Source organism: Chlorocebus sabaeus, chromosome 27 (genome assembly GCF_047675955.1).
Source record: "Chlorocebus sabaeus isolate Y175 chromosome 27, mChlSab1.0.hap1, whole genome shotgun sequence".
Classification (NCBI taxonomy): domain Eukaryota; kingdom Metazoa; phylum Chordata; class Mammalia; order Primates; family Cercopithecidae; genus Chlorocebus; species Chlorocebus sabaeus.
In genome coordinates, this window is record NC_132930.1 from 46865122 (window position 1) to 46882023 (window position 16902).

The window sequence follows — 16902 nt, forward strand, 5'->3', positions numbered from 1 at the left end:
CCTCAGGTCAGAAACCAGACAAATGTTTGCTTCTCTAAAATATATAATGAGGGAATTCTGAAACTTTTGGACAGATTCAATTATTTATTGGCATCTCCCTTCTGGCACAGACATCTTTGCTAATGGTAACTATTCCCAGTATTCACATGATTTACTTTTGAGTCCCTAAAGCTGGAACATGAAAACCTAAGGCTGAAACAAGGAAGAAGAGAGCCATTAAAGCAAGCCTCTGTGAAAAATGCCTGCTAGAGAACCCAAAGGATCTTGTCCATTAGAATGCTCTTTGATTGTCAGCTAATAATGAAACACTGCTCCGTGGGGAAAGAGTCAGGAGATAATGAAAGTGGTATCCCCTGCTAGTGTCCTTGGCCACCTGGCACCCAACTCCAGAGAGCCTTTGGAATTGTCAATAGGAGACCAAGAAGAGGGGTGATCTCTACAGTATCTTCACTTTTTTCTAACTCCTGACACACAATATACTTGCACTGGAGACATTTTCCACGTTACATGCAAGGCACCAGAGATTAAAAAATACAAAGAGTAGGAGATGACAGACAAAATTCTCTTAGTGCATGACAGCACTCTATTTACAGTATATCAGTAGGGGAAAAGTGTCCATGTGTGGGAGGTAGAAAGAACTGAGAGACGATGTTATGAGTTGAATTGTGTCCACTCTCCAAAATTCACAGGTTGAAGCCCTAACCCCCAGTTCCACAGAACATGCCCTTATTTGGAAACAGGGTTGCTACAGATATAATTCATTAAGATGGGGTCCACAAGGCAGACCTAATCCAAAATGACTTATGTCCTTATAAAACGGAAAATGTGGACAAAGAGACACACACAGGGAGAACTAAGTGTAGATGAAGGCAGAGGTTGAGGCAGTGCTTCCTCAAGCCAAGGAATGCCAATGACTGCCGACTACCGAGCTAGAGAGAGGATGGGGCCCATTCTCCCTCAGCCTCGGGAGGAACCAGCCCTGCCCACACCCTGATCTTAGACTTCCAGCCTCCAGAACTGTGAGATGACACATGACTGTTGTTTAAGCCCCTGGTCTGTGGCACTTTGTTACAGCAGCCCTGGGAAACTCATACAGAGGGGCTGTCAGGAAAGCTTCACAGAGATGATTTCAGAGGTAAAACATGTGTCTGCCAGGTGGCTTGGGGAAGGCAGCAGTCACCTGGTGAATAAACACCTGCTGAGCTTTAGGGAGTAGCACAGAAGAGACAGCAGAGTGAGTGCAGTCAACCTTCCTCTGATTTTACACACAGTGCCTGGCACCCAGCAGGTGTTCCACACATTTTTAATGGCCTAATTTAACTATTCTCTCTATTCTAAACCTTTTAGCCCCCACTCATTCTCAATATCCAACTCAAATGCTTCCTGCTCTATGAAGGTTCCCCACGCCCAAAGCCTGGCACCTGGCCTCCTGTGTGTCAACACACACCATTCCCACCTCTCCCATGGCCACTTTCAAACAGGACCAAATCATATGCAGATAAATTATCCGGGTACATGCTTGCTCCATCACTGGTCTGTGGGCCTGTGAAATACAGGACAATACATTTTTAACTCATGTTTGTACAAGGGCCCTGGGGGAGTGTTTTATACACAGCAGGGGCTCAAATGATACTCTGTTTATTCCTGAAGTAAGGTATTTGCTACGAGGAACATCTAACTTTCCTGGGACAAAAGGCTCCAAGAGGTCTGCATCCAAAATGAAACGGCATCGTCAAGAAATAGGCAGTGAAACAGAAGGTGGAGACTTCGCTGGAAAGAGTAGCGAGATTGTAAGCAGACTTGGGGGCTCCAACACTGATGACTAAATCCAGGCAGAGGGCTGGGAACAGCGTAGCAGTTAGCACACACCCTGGCCAGCACCCTGAGCAGAAGAGACATGGACACCCTGGCCAGAAATTCATTACAAACACTTGGAAACCTGCAATATTGGAACGCTGCAGCACCAGCCAACGCAAAGGAAATCCCTGTTATCTACTGGCAGGAGGGAGCCCAACATCTGGCACTATCTCCCAAATCAAACAGCACAAATGTAGTAAGTTCTAACCCTGCACTGCTTACAGTACTAGCCTAATGACGCGGTTCTCCACTACCCTAAAAGAGAACACCTACCTTATGTTGAAGGTTCTTCTTCACAGCTTTAGGCTGACTGAATGTGCCCTGTTTGGGACCTCAGAGCTCAGTAAAAGCCTTTAATTACTCTGATCGGATCATTTCTATTCCTGTGTCTCCGGATGTCCTCTTGCAGAAGAAGCTGCTCAAAACATACCTTTCAAATAATCACAGCTGAAGTTATCACTGTTTACTATGTGTGTATTAACTCATTTTTTCTGCAGATAAGGCATGACACAGTTAAACTGCCAGTAATGGGGTTGCTGGAGTCTGAACTCGGGCTGCCTGGCTCCAGAGCTCCTCCTCCTCCCTCCACTTCACATTCTGACAATCAGGATGTCTCAGAACAGCTCCAATTAGAAACAAAAGCAAAACATAAAACTGAACTACAGCAAAGTGTCCCAGCCTACTCAAGTGGGTCCTCTTGCTTCCTCACTCTTTAATGATGAATGGTTAGTTAACGGCTTCCCAGCCTAAATCGTCCACGTTTTATTAAGTCTTTTATACAATATATAGCTGGTGTTTTTCTTTTAACTACAGCATTAATTAATCCTATGGTATATTATGAGAGATATTCCAGTTACTTGCTTAAGGTTGAGAAGGCAGTAAGAGGAGAAGCAAGAATTTGAAATTAAGACTGTGGTTTGGAGACTGCACTCTTAATTGCTTCTCATTAAACTGTGTTCTTGTTGCTGACAACAGGACTCTCCACAGTCCAAGGGTCAGTACTGAGCCAAAAATCAGAGGTTGGTTTCACTCACTCCTGTAAAACTTCAACATATATGGAGTTACCTCACCTGTAAAGTAAAAACAGCTCCCCTCCCAAACTCCAGACCTAATTTTTCCCAAACCCAGTTGAGGAAAATGCAGCTAGAAAATGCGAGGGATCCAGACAAGTGACCATGAATTGTATAAGGACACTATAAAGACCACTGCAGAGAACAATGTTCTCACACACACTAATTAATTCCAACCACCCTGACAAGATTCCTCCACGTGCAGATCAAAGACTGACTCAGTGTTTTTGTGGGTTTTCTTTCTTTTCCAGACTGGGTCTTGCTCTGTCATCCAGGCTGGAGTGCAGCGGTGTGACCTGGGCTCACTACAACCTCCGTCTCCTGGGCTCAAGTGATCCTCCCATCTCAGCCTCCTGAGTAGCTTGGGACTACAGAGGTGTGCCACCATGCCCAGATAATTATTGTATTTTTTGTAGAGATGGGGTTTCGCCAAGTTTCCCAGGCTGGTCTTGAACTCCTGGGCTCAAGCAATCCACCCACCTTGGCTTCCCAAAGTATTGGGATTACAGGTGTGCCTGGCTCACAGTTTTAAGTTCCAGAGGTCTCACAATAAATAAATAGCTGGCTTTTTCAAAACCTAAATCCAAGACTACTCACTCTCAATGCCAAGCTCATCTACTGCATTGCAGCACAGAAAATCAAAATGTAAACACGGGAAGAGCTAGCAGGCATACTGGGGTTCTTCTGTCTAGTTCAGCACTACCTCCCCACCATTTAGCACAGAACAGGCCTCAGTAAATATTTGGTAAATGAATGAATGATAAAAAAACAAAATCATTCTGTATTACTAATTTTCACAAAATTTGTTTTCATTCCCCCCAAAAATACCATTTAAAATAACCTCCAGGCTAGGCACAGAGGCTCACGCCTGTCATCCCAGCACTCTGGGAGGCCAAGGCGGACAGATCACCTGAGGTCAGGACTTCGAGACCAGCCTGGCCAACATGGTGAAACCCCATCTCTACTAAAAATACAAACAAAAAAAAATTAACTGAGCGCGATGGTGCGTGCCTATAGTCCCCGCTATTCCGGAGGCTGAGGCAGGAGAACTGCTTGAACCTGAGAGGCGAAGGTTTGCAGCAAGCCAAGATCGTGCTACTGCACTCCAGCCTGGGGGACAGAGGGAGACTGTCTCAAAAAAAATGAAATGAAATAAATAAAATAAAACATCCAGAATCTTCAGATGGCCCATGAACAAATATCAATCAGTATACTCTTAAATAAGTTTTTTCAAGAAGAAATTCCACAAAGCAGACTGCAGTTAAGATTTCAGGAGAGGAATCTAGGAGAAATAATTTTATATATCTGCTATCTCGCAATTGAGCAAATAACACAACCCAGGAGAGACTCTGCTGTAGTTACTATACTAATTCACATATTCCGAGCTACATGTCCTGAACAATCACACGTGGGAAAAAGCAGAACTCGACTTACCTTCTGGCAATGTCAGCTGCTTTCTCTATTTTTGCTCCCTCATTATACTGTTACTGTCCTTCAATTAATATGATATTTTAATTTTTTAACTATACTTTTGTTGAAGTGATTAAATCTTTCAAAATCTTTTTATTGAAACAAGATTTTTTTCTGAATTTCACTCTGTGAGAGTGGTTTGCTAAATAATGGTTTGAGTTGGATTTTATTTTTCTAGCAGGAAGGGGAAGGTGGGGGAAGTTTGGCAGGACTGCAGATAAAGGAGATTAAAAAACTGACCACAAAAAAACAGGCAGTTTTGACAGAATTCAATAATCAACAACTAAAGTTCCTAGTTCCTAGTTGTGAAGTAGCTGGTTTATCTGGAAGACAAATGATAAAAGAAAGCTTTGAAAATTATAGCAAGGGCTCATAAACTGAGAACACCACAATGGGTAAGTGTACTGAGAAAAATATATTTATTCTGTACACGCAAAGGCTGAAACATGAGATACTTCATTAACTCTGAAACTTCTGAAGATGGTGCCAGGTTCTCCTTTTAGAGCTAGGCAGGAAGCATTTAAAATCACAAAAGTAAGCCTAAGACGACTTGCCAAAGGTATGTTCATTGAAAATTAATTATGTCAGCTGATGGAGACTTGAAAGTCTTTATGCTATCAAGTAATTATGAGTACACAAAATATTAGATGGTCTAGTCTTCACAAAAACAAGGAAATACTGTCAGGCAGAAAAAAAAAAAAAAAAACAAGAGAAAATAGTGTGTGTATGGTACCTTTTGTGGGGCGAAGGAAGAGAATAGGAAAAAATTCACATTTGCTTGTATTTGCATAAAGAAATGCAGGAAGAATATACAAGAAACTTACAATGGCGATTTACTAGTAAGGAAGAAGAGAGAGCTGGGTGGATGGGGACAGAGATGACCAGGAGATTCTTTATTGTTCATAGATACACACACACACACATTTTTAAAGATTAATTTATAAAAGGTAAATTTACAAAATAATAAAATTTGAAAAATGAAACAAGTGAGGCACAATGGGGCCCAGGATTTAAAGTCCAGCCAGGCAACAAAGCAAGAGCCCATCTCTTAAAAATCCAAAAACTCAAACCATTAAGAACGTAAATAAAATAATAAGCATCACTGAGAGCAAAGGCCCCCATTCCCTGCTGGCATCAGCTCCCACCCCACCTCCTGGAGAGGAGACTCCACAGGGAGCCGGGGGCCTGACCAGAAAGGGGAAGGAAGTGCAAACACCTAAGAGTGCTTATGAGTGTAGGGCCTCCTGGCAGGAAGGCACACAGAGCAGGACTCCAAAAATCTCCTGGGCTTGGAATCTCAGATGCATTCGAACAAATAAAATAATAAGCATCACTGTGGGTATAAAATGAACAGAGGACACTGTTGGAACATTGTATTTTCAGCAGCATAATGATACCAAACATTTGTTTAAAGTTTTATATTTTACAATGTAAATTCTTTTTTTTTTTTTTTGAGACGGAGTCTCGCTCTGTGGCCCAAGGTGGAGCAATGGCACACACGATCTTGGCTCACGGCAAGCTCTGCCTCCCGGGTTCAAGCAATCCACCTGTCTCAGCCTCCCGAATAGCTGGGACTACAGGCACACGCCGCCACGCTCAGCTAATTTTTTGCATTTTAGTAGAGACGGAGTTTCACCATGTTGCCCAGGCTGTTCTCGAACTCCTGAACTCAGGCAATCTGTCTGCCTCGGCCTCCCAAAGAGATAGGATTATAGGCGTGAGCCACCACGCTCAGCCATAAATTTTGTTATTTAAGTGTTGTAGCAGGATAGGCTTATCCTGATCTCACAGGTCATAAAATGTAGGTCCTCGGAGATTGTGTCTTACCTTAAGGTAGAGATAGTAAGTTAACCAAACTCTCTAGTTGACAGTGTATGGGGGTTAAATGTGCCCCACATGGTCTCCAAAATGATTCTGTTCATATCAGAACAGAATCTTTTCTTTCTTGCTTATCTTTTCTCTGGAACTCAGTATTTCAATCTATAAACAGGCTGTAGCAGCCAGGCACAGTGACTCATGCCTGTACTCAAAGTTACTTGGGAGGCTGAGGCAGGAGGATCACTTCAGCCCAGGAGTTTGAGATCAGCCTGGGCAACACAGTGAGACCCTATGTCTTAGAAAACAAAAAACAAAACAAAAAAAAAAAAAAAAACAAGGTGTAGTAATGCCATGAGTGATACTGTAAAATCAAAAATGCTGTCTGGAAAGCATTTAGAGTGTTTGGTAGACAGCAGACACTCACTGTAGGGTGGCTAAGATTACTGAACAAACCTAAGAACCAAGTATCCTGGCTTCCAAGACTATGAACTTTCCACAGCACCAAATTGCTTCTTGCAATGATTTTTACTGTCAGTGACAACTGAAAATTTCTGATCCCTGTCATAACACTTGGTTTCCAAAATATATTAAATACTGTTTCTCATATATGTAATTTGCTTCTAATGTTTACTACCACTTTCCTATATTAACATTCAAATAATTTCTGAAGTCTTTAAAAATTCCAAGTAAAGCCTGGTACAGTGGTTCACAACTGTAATCCCAGCACCTTGGGAGGCAGAGGTGGGCAGATCGCTTCAGCCCAGGGTTTGAGACTAGTCTGGGCAATATGGCAGAACCCTATCTCTACAAACACAAACAAACAAAATACAAAAATTAGCTGGGCGTGGCGGCATGCACCTGTAGTCCCAGCTACTCGGGAGGCTGAGGTGAGAGAATCACTGGAGCCCAGTAGAGGCTGTAGTGGGCCACGATCATGCCACTGCACTCTAGCCTGGGTGATAGAGTGAAGCTCTGTCTCAAATAAATTAAAATAATAACATGAAAATTCCAAGTGATATTTGGAAGGGAAAATCATGAAAAGTCTTAATAGCCACAAATGGCAAAAAAAAAAAAAAAGGCCAAACATAAATTTAAACAAAGGAAAATTATGATTCAAATTGCATACATATGTATTAGTTCTTACTTATATGGCACCAAAATGGAGTCATTTCAATAGGCATGACAGTACAGAGGTAGAGGGGAGAAGCCACACTTTAGAAGTCTCTATAGTTGGGTCATGGAGAGAAGTGGCAGATTCCATGCAACTTTTCAAATGCAATGGAGCAGAGTCAAAGGATGACAATCACTGTCATGGAGTCGGCACTCAGTCACCAAGCATCTACCAAGCACCAACTGTGAGGCTGCTATAGACCAGGCACTGCTCAGCAATCCAGATTCCTGGGGGACATCAATGAACAAAACAAAGATTTCTTACATTCCTGCAGGGAGGCCAGGCAGTAAACATGATACCTAAGTAAATCACACAGTCTGTTAGAAGGCGACAAGTGCTATGGGCAGGGAACTGGGAGTCCAGTGGCTGGGGAGGTGAGTCACATCATTAAGTAGGAAGAGCAGAGGAAAGCTCTCAGAGAAAGGGACAGCTGAGGAAGGACTCAGACAAACAGGTGGTGAGAGCGCCGGGCCAGGTGGCCATATATCCATATATCCGGAAAGGCATTCCAGGCAGAGAGAAAGCTAGAGCCAAAACCCCAGGTAAGAACTGGCTTTTGTCTGGGAATGGGAGAGGGGAATAAAGCTGTCTGTTTACCATCTCCTTTCTTTGAGCATCGAGATATTCAGTCACATTTTGGTAAATAAGCAAAGATAAAAAGAGGCTAAGAGTTGAGCATCCTGTTTAATTTTACATACAAAACTAGTGTCAGGGGTAGGATTTGAATCCACAGCTCCTAAAACCCTGGTTTGAACCTCTGAGACCCACTCCTCAGTGACGCTGGTTTCAATTCCTTCTGACCGCATTCACTTTACTAGCTCTCAGCAACATCTGGCACAGCTGCTCCCACTTTCAGGAATCACTGTCCTCTTCTGGTTTTCAGACATCAGTTTCTGGTTTTCCTCCTACCTCTCCGCTACTGCTGTGAGTCCCCCTTGCTGTTCTACCTCTTTTATCCGACTTCTACCTGCTGGGGTGCCCAGTACCCTGAGCTGCTTCTCTTCCCTAGCTATCCCATTGCCTTAAGCCAGGGGTGTCCAATCTTTTGGCTTCCCTGGGCCACACTGGAAGAAGAACTGTCTCGGGCCACACATAAAATACACTAATGATAGTTGATGAACTTAAATCTCACAGTGTTTTAAGAAAGTTTACAAATTTGTGTTAGGCTGCATTCAAAGCTGTCCTGGGCCACACGTGGGCCACAGGTTGGACAAGTTTGCCTTAAAGGATTACACTGATCCAGGCCCATCCTTGGCTCTAAACACCACCTCCACCAGTGGTTCTCAGCCCTCGTCATACATTACAGTGACCTAGATAGCTTTAAAACAAACCATGGCTAGACCCAAACCCAGACCCACAGAATCTGAATCTCTAGGAATGGAGCCTGGGCATCAGCATTTTTAAAGGTGAGTCAAATGTGCACTCAAGAGTTGAGAACCACTGATTTACATACACTAACGGACCCCAAATTTTTATCTCTAGCCCTAAACTCTTCCGAATCCAAACTTGCATGTCCAAATGCCGACAAAACATCTATTTGAATATTTAAAGTCCACTCAAACCTAACTTATTCAAAATAAGACTCAATCTCTAGTCTTGTCTCTCTGCTTCTAAACTTGTAAACTCTTAATAATTCATTCTCCATAAAGGTATTACTATATTTAAATGTCACACCCTACTTAATTTGGGAGTGGTAGTTCATGCCTCTAATCCCAGCACTTTGGGAGGCCAAGAGTTCAATGGCTTCCCACAGCCCCTAGAATAAAATCTGCACTCTTGACCCCAACATGCAAGGGCCTTCCCAGTTTGGCCCCCAGCCCCCATGCTCCCTTGCTCACCATCTCCCAGACACACCAGTCTCCCTTCTGTCCTCAAACACCCCCAGTCCCTTCCTGCCTCAGTCTTTGTACTTGCTGTACTCTCTGCCTAGAACAAATAATTTATTCCAGCTACTTTGAATGCTTTAGTCCGTATCAGTTTGGCTGCTGGTCAAATTTCACCTCTAAATTTTGAAGTCTGCTTCCCTGCCCACCCTATTTAGAATAGTCCCCACTCCCAGCTCTCTCAAATTACCCTGGACTTTTTGTGTTTTCTTACCCTTCAAAGCACTTATCACTATCAGGGCACAGACTCTGGAGCTAGACTGCCTGAGTTCAAACTCCAGCTCAGTCACTTACCGACTCTGTAACCTTGGCAAGATTTCTTAACTTCTCTGGTGGAAGTTTCCACATTTGAATTATGAGTTTAATAACAGGTTAATGCATGCAAAATGCTTAGAGTAAGTGGCTGACAAATAGTAAGTACTTAAGTGTTAACTCTTAGTATTACTGTCAGAAATAAACTATCTCCCCTAGTATAATAAAACTCCCAAGAGGACAAGAAACTTGTCTATCTCATTCACTACTGTATTCACAGAGCTGTCACCGTAATAGTCTCTCAATTAATACATATTAAAGAACAAATACATTTCCAGATCTAACATTTTGGACTAACAATGCTAATCTAAGTTTGGTTTCTAAAGGCATATGACTAAGAAAAACCTTTGCTTTGCTTCATTCAATCACAACTGACGTCCCACTGAAGAGACCCTTGGGGTACAGCAGCAAACTAAAACACTCCAAATTTCACTCACAAGTTCGCCACTCACAAGGAAATTCTAGACTGCAAATGGACAATCTGCATATCAAATGGGGCTTTGTATCTCTGAATTAAGAAGGTCTTATGTTTCCAAGAATTACGTCAATTCCCAAAGTTGATAAAGCAAAAGTAACTACTATGTCTGCCTCTTGATGGCTAGATTTGGAGACTAAAGCTCACACAAACAACTCCCAGAGGTAGGACAATAAGAAAAGAAAGAAAAGGAGATTTCTAGACCTCAGGGAAGTTGTAACTAAGTGAGCCTGCTACTACAGTGAAACCCCATAAAGACTGCAGGAAGACTCAGCTAAGTCAGGAAGCACAGGTTGACTGGACACATCAGTATAGAAAACTCTACGTAAGATTTTATAAGGAAGCAAAAAACCAACACTATAATCTAATTAAACACGTAAGGAGGGATTAACAGTACTAACCTGAGAATGTTTCTCCTGAAAAAAAAAAAAAAAAAAAAAAACCACAAAGGAACAATATCAGGGGAATCGTTTAATAATTATAAAACAGTAAGATGGATAAGTATGTCATCATAAAGTGATCTTATGAATAACGCAGCTGCTGAATGAAATGGTAGTAAACAATGTGTCTAAAGTGGTAACTGCATGAAAGGTAAGCCTGACACTGGAAAGGAAAACTTACAGTAAAGAAAACCTCCAAAATGGGCGAGGATTAAATAAAAAGTTTCACTTCGTTCTTGGCTTACATACTCTGAAAAGGAAGCAGAGGCTATCACTAAAATTTCTCTGTTTTGGTAGATGGGAAATGTCTGCTTTGTTTTGGCTTTTTTCAGACAGGGTCTCAATGCTGCTGAGGCTGGAGTATAGAAATGTCTACTTTATTTGACACTTCTCTCAGTATGTGAGCATGAATTTTTTTATATGCTTATTTACATTTAAAATTTCCCATAGTCTATTATTTCCTTTGTCCACATATCTGTTGAGATCTTCATGTATTTATTTCTACACACACATCTGAAAAAAAAATGGTACAGGTATTGACCCTTTTATCACATTTATCATTCTCAGACTATTATCTTCTATAATTTTATCAATAAGAAAATATTTTAACATTTTGCATATTTAGGTCAACAAACCTTTTCCTTTGTGATTTCTTCTGCTTTTAAAAAGAAAGTTATTATTCCTTCCCAAGCACACATCTAATAAAATGTTCCAAGAAAATGTTAAGGCGTTATCTCTGATAAACATTTTATTTTGCTTTGTCTCCACAGTGCCTCTATAATTTTAAACATTTCTTTTTAATCCACCTGGGATTTATTTTGATGAATGGTATGTTTTCTAGCTATCACATCATCAACAATCCCTTCTCCCCACAGACAAAGAGGCGCAGGGTCCAAAGAGGCAGGTTTCAACTCTGTACCAGCAACGCCCTACTATCACTTCATAGGCTTATTGTCTTCTGTACGTCAGTTTCCACATTTGTAATAAAATACACTCGGTCATACATTCCCAGGTTGTTGGGGCAATTAGAACTAATAAATGTAAAATGCCTAGCACAACGTCTGGCACACAGATCTCCCATAATAGTAAATATGTTTATTATTCATTGTTTGTTGAGCCATGGTCTCACTACACGGACAAGATTGGTCTCAAACTCCTGGCTTCAAGTGATCCTCTGACCTCAGCTTCTCAAACTGCTAGCAATACAGGCATGAGCCACTGCCTGGCCTTGGGTGTGGTTTTGAAAATGACTCTGAGTGAAGCAACTAAAGATAAATCAACCATCTGTCTAACTGAACAAATGTGAGTGAACTGTAATGCACCCTATCCTGTTTATATTTCCACAGTATGTCTAGTATCGCTGGTGCAGAAGAGAACCTGGTTTGGGTCTTTATCAAAATTCCATTAGCCTCGCAACGCTGATTAATAAATGTGCTCAATTCCTATCTATGGTTTGTAACTCTAAGGCCAGACGACCCAGGTTCTGATCCCAGTTCACTAAACTACGTAACCTTAGGCACATTTCTTCATGTCTCTCTATTTCAGTTTCTTCATCTGTAAAAGGAGAATCATTACCTACTTCCTTGGTTTAAGATTAAATGAGTTAACTTATGTCAAGTGTTTAGTACAAGGTACATAGTAAACAGTAAGTGGTAGCTATCACTATTATTATTAGCAGTAGCAGCAACAGCATTATCTTTAAAGACTGACTGAATCTCTCTAAAAAGGACACCAGAACATCATTCTGTAATGGACAATAATTAACGGTCTTTCCTGGTATTTGCAGGGGGACACATATCTCTACCACATAGTAGAGTTCCCTCTTAGAGGCTGTATCACTGCTGCGTATGGTCATTTTTTTAATCCAACTGCCAGACTGCAAGCTTACTGAAGGCAAGAGCGATTACAATGCTTTACTTCCAATATTCCTAACATAATGCTCTGAACACAGATCTTAAATAAATGATTATTAAATTATTATATTATAATTTTAAAAAAAGCAATGAGACAGAACCTTAGAAGCATGTATTTTCTGCCCCAGAAGGAACTTTAGAAGTCACCCAGTCATTTTACAGATGCTAAAATCGAGTTCCAGAACAAAGTAATGATTTTACCAAAGTCTTGTATGCAGGCCACACTGGAGTCAGTTCCCCTGTATCATGGAAAACACCAACAACACACCTCACTCGCTCCCCGGGCTGTTAAACCATGCACTTTGGAACCAACCTCACACTGAATACACCTTTTGTATGTTTTAAACTAGTTCCCAATCACTATTTCCATTTGGAGACCTCAACTAACACAAATACTTGAAAATCCCTACCACGCAGATTTTCTTTGTGAGACAGGGTCTCGCTGTGTCGCCCAGGTTGGAGTGCAGTGGTACAATCTCAGCTCACTGCAACCTCTGCCTCCTGGGCTCAAGCGATCCTCCCACCTCAGCCTCCTGAGTAGCTGGGACCACAAGTGCGCCCCATCATGCCCAGCTAATTTTTGTATTTTATGTAGAGACGGGGTTTCGATTTGCCCACATTGGTCTCAAACTCCGGGGCTCAAGTGATCCTCTAGCTTCAGCCTCTTGAGTAGCTGAGACTCAGACTACAGGAGCACCACCATGCCTGCTAATTTTTAGAATAAAAAAAAAAACTTTAAATTGAATTTTTAGGTCAAAAAATGAATAACAGCTTAGATACAAAGAGGAATCTGTGAACTAAAACATAGCTTTGAAAACATTACCCTGGCCGGGCGCGGTGGCTCACGCCTGTAATCCCAGCACTTTGGGAGGCTGAGGCAGGCGGATCACGAGGTCAGGAGATTGAGACCATCCTGGTTAACACTGTGAAACCCTGTCTCCACTAAAAATACAAAAAAATTAGCCAGGCGTGGTGGCGGGCGCCTGCAGGCCCAGCGGCTCGGGAGGCTGAGACAGGAAAATGGCGTGAATCCGGGGGGCGGAGCTTGCAGTGAGCCAAGATCGAGTAACTGCGCTCCAGCCTGGGTGACAGAGCAAGACTCCATCTCAAAGAAAAAAAGAAAAAATTACCCAGAAACCAGTACAAGGAGAAAAAGAGATACAAAATATGAAAAAAGAGATAAATAACAGAATAAGGGCCAGGCGCGGTGGCTCATGCCTGTAATCCCAGCACTTTGGGAGGCTGAGACAGGTGGATCACGAGGTCAGGAGTTCGAGACCATCCTGGCTAACATGGTGAAACCCTGTCTCTACTAAAAATACAAAAAATTAGCCGGGCGTGGTAGCACGCACCTGTAGTCCCAGCTACTCAGGAGGCTGAGACAGAAGAATTGCTTGAACCCGGGAGGTGAAGGTTGCAGTGGCCTGAGATCCCACCACTGCACTCCAGCCTGGGCAACAAAGCAAGACTCCATCTCAAAAAAAATAAAATATAAAAAACAACAGAATAAGAAAGTTGGCTGGGTGTGATGGCCCAAACCTGTAATTCCAGCACTTTGGGAGGCTGAGGTGGGCGGATCACCTGAGGTCAGGAGTTTGAGACCAGACTGGCTGACATTGTGAAACTCCGTCTCTATTAAAAATACAAAAATTAGCCAGATGTGGTAGTGCACACCTGTACTCCCAGGGACTTGGGAGTCTGAGATGGGAAAATCACTTGAACTCAGGAGGAGGAGGTCGCAGTGAGCGGAGTTCATGCCAGAGCACTCCAGCCTGGGCAACAGAGCAAGACTCCATCTCAGGGGAAAAAAAAAAAAAACAGTCTAGGAACCATTTACTTGAGTTACATGCAGAAATAATAAATAGGGAAGGGTAAATATTCCAAGAGAAAATGGCTGACAACTTCCCACAGCTGAAAGACATGAATCTACAAAAACCAAACAAAATAAATAAAGACAAATTCATACCTTACACACATTGTAATGAATATGCGGAATAGCCAAGGCCAAAATAAAAGAAACTTCTAACAGAAGCCAGAAGGAAAAAAGACAGATCACCTACAAGGGAATAACAAACTGACTACTGCCAAACTTGCCAACAGAAATAACTTTCAATCTGGATTTCTATATCAAGTAAAATTATCTTTCAAGAACTTAGGTGAAGGTTGGGAGTGGTGGCTCATGCCTGTAATCCTAGCACTTTGGAAGGCTGAGGTGGGAGGATACTTGAGCCCAGGAATTCAAGACCAGCCTGGGCAACATAATAGTGAGATCTGTCTCTATTTTTTTTTTTTTTTTAAAGAACTTGTGTGAAATAATTTCCAAGTAGCTAGGATTACAGGCATGCACCACCGCCCAATGGTGGCTCACGCTTGTAATCCTAACACTGGGAGACTGAGGCAGGCAGATCACTTGAGTCCCGGAGTTTGAGACTAGCCTAAGCAACACAGCAAAACCCAGTTTCAAAAAAAAAATACAAAAATTAGCTGGGCACGGTGGCATGTGCCTGTAGTCCTAGCTACTTGAGGGCCGAGGTGGGAGGATGACTAGAGTCCAGAAGGTCAAGGCTGCAGTGAGCTGTGATTGCATCACTGCACTGAGGCCTGGGTGAAAGAGTGAGAACCTGTCTCAAAAAAAAGAAAAGAAAAAAATTTGTGCCCTCCAGCCTGTGTGTCAGAGGAAGACTGTGTCTTTTAAAAAAAAAAAAATTGGGAGGCCAAGGCGGGTGGATCACGAGGTCAGGAGATTGAGACCATCCTGGCTACCACAGTGAAACCCCATCTCTACTAATAATACAAAAAACTAGCCGGGCGTGGTGGCGGGCGCCTGTAGTCCCAGCTACTTGGGAGGCTAAGGCAGGAGAATGGCGTGAACCCGGGAGGCGGAGGCTGCAGTGAGCTGAGATCAGGCCACTGCATTCCAGCCTGGGCAACAAAGCGAGACTCCCTCTCAAAAAAAAAAAGCCTGGACTAAAACACTGAACAGCAGCAGCATGCAGCATGTAACTTAAGAGCGGAGTAATTGGAATGAAAGAACTTTCATGCCTTTGCTGTATCTAGGAAAGCGACAGAATATTAGTTTTAGACTTCATTAAATATGCATAGCAAAATTTCAAGGGCAATCACTAAAAGAATATTAAGAGTATGTCATTTCCAAACCAAAAGATGGAAGAATAAAAAAAAAAAAAAAAAAAAAACCCCAGTTGTTTAAAAAGGCAAGCATGGGAAGAAAAAAAAGAAACAGAACACAAAACCTAAGATGATAAAGAAAGTACAAATTTATCAGAATCATGATAATATAAATGTACTAAATTATCCAGTTAAAAGACAGAAATTACAGGTAACTTATAAGAGACACTCTTTTAGTAAGCTGAGTAACAGTCCCCAAGTTAACAGGTCCAAATAATGCCTAGAACCTGTAAATATTAATTGTATCTGTAGTCTTTGCCATATAAAGTATTTCTGGATTGTGAGACTATCCTGGATTACCTGGGTGGGCCCTGAATGTAATCACCAGTATCCTTATAAAATTGAGGTGGGGGACATTTAACCACACAGAAGACAAGAAAGCAATCTGACCCGGGTCACAAAGATTGGAGTGATGCAACCACAGCCAAGGAACATGGCAGCCATGAGAAGCTGGAACAGGCGAGGAACAGATTCTCCCATACCACCTCCAAAGGAAGAACGCACAGCCCTAGCGACACCTTGATTTTGGTCCAGTGATACTGTTTTCAAACTTCTGGCCTCCAGAACTATGAGAGAATAATTTCTGTTGTTTTAAAGCACCACGTACGTGGTAACTTGTTACAGGAGCCATAAAAAAACTCATATACCCATGAAACAGAACACAGTCTGAAAATAAATGGACAAAAATACAAACACCAGGCAAACACCAACCAAAACAAAGCTGGAGTAACTATATTAATATCAGACAATGAAGACCAAGAAAATAAAAGCATTTATTCAGAATGGAAAAGGTCACAAACCTAAGTACGATTCAACAGGAAGATGAAAAGTATAAGGTTATACACACCTAATAAAATACTGTCAACATATATGAACCAAAAATAGCTAGAACTCACAGAGAAATTGACAAATCTACCATAATGAGATTACCATAATAATCTACCACATTGCTCAAATCAGTAACAGTAAATAGGAAATATGCGCAATGCAAGCAACAAGTTAGATTAGAGATATATAGAACTTTGCACCTCCCTGCTTTCTCACACAAATTAAATACATGTTCTTTCTTGCTTGCTTGCTTGTTTTTTTAAGATGGAGTCTTCTGTCGCCCAGGCTGGAATGCAGTGGCATGATCTTGGCTCACTGCAGCCTCCGCCTCCTGGGTTCAAGCAATGCTCCTGCCTCAGCCTCCCTAGTAGCTGGTATTGTATGTGTGTGCCATCACGCCAGGCTAATTTTTTCGTATTTTTAGTACAGATGCAGTTCACCATGTTGGCCAAGCTGGTCTCCAACTCCTGATCTCAGGT

The 16902-nt window shown here is 42.0% G+C and overlaps 1 protein-coding gene across 10 annotated transcripts in view; it reads right to left on the reverse strand.

Moving 5' to 3' along the window:
• The window catches only part of ADD1 (adducin 1), an 88083-nt gene that overhangs the window by 59819 nt on the left and 11362 nt on the right, over nt 1–16902 (reverse strand). The window contains exon 1 of one of the 10 annotated variants that reach the window (XM_073012557.1): nt 2131–2317. The exons of the other annotated variants lie outside the window; for them this stretch is intronic. The gene's annotated coding sequence lies outside the window, so the exon portion shown is untranslated. Of the gene's footprint in view, nt 1–2130; nt 2318–16902 lie in introns of those variants that run through there. 10 annotated transcript variants of the gene reach the window in all.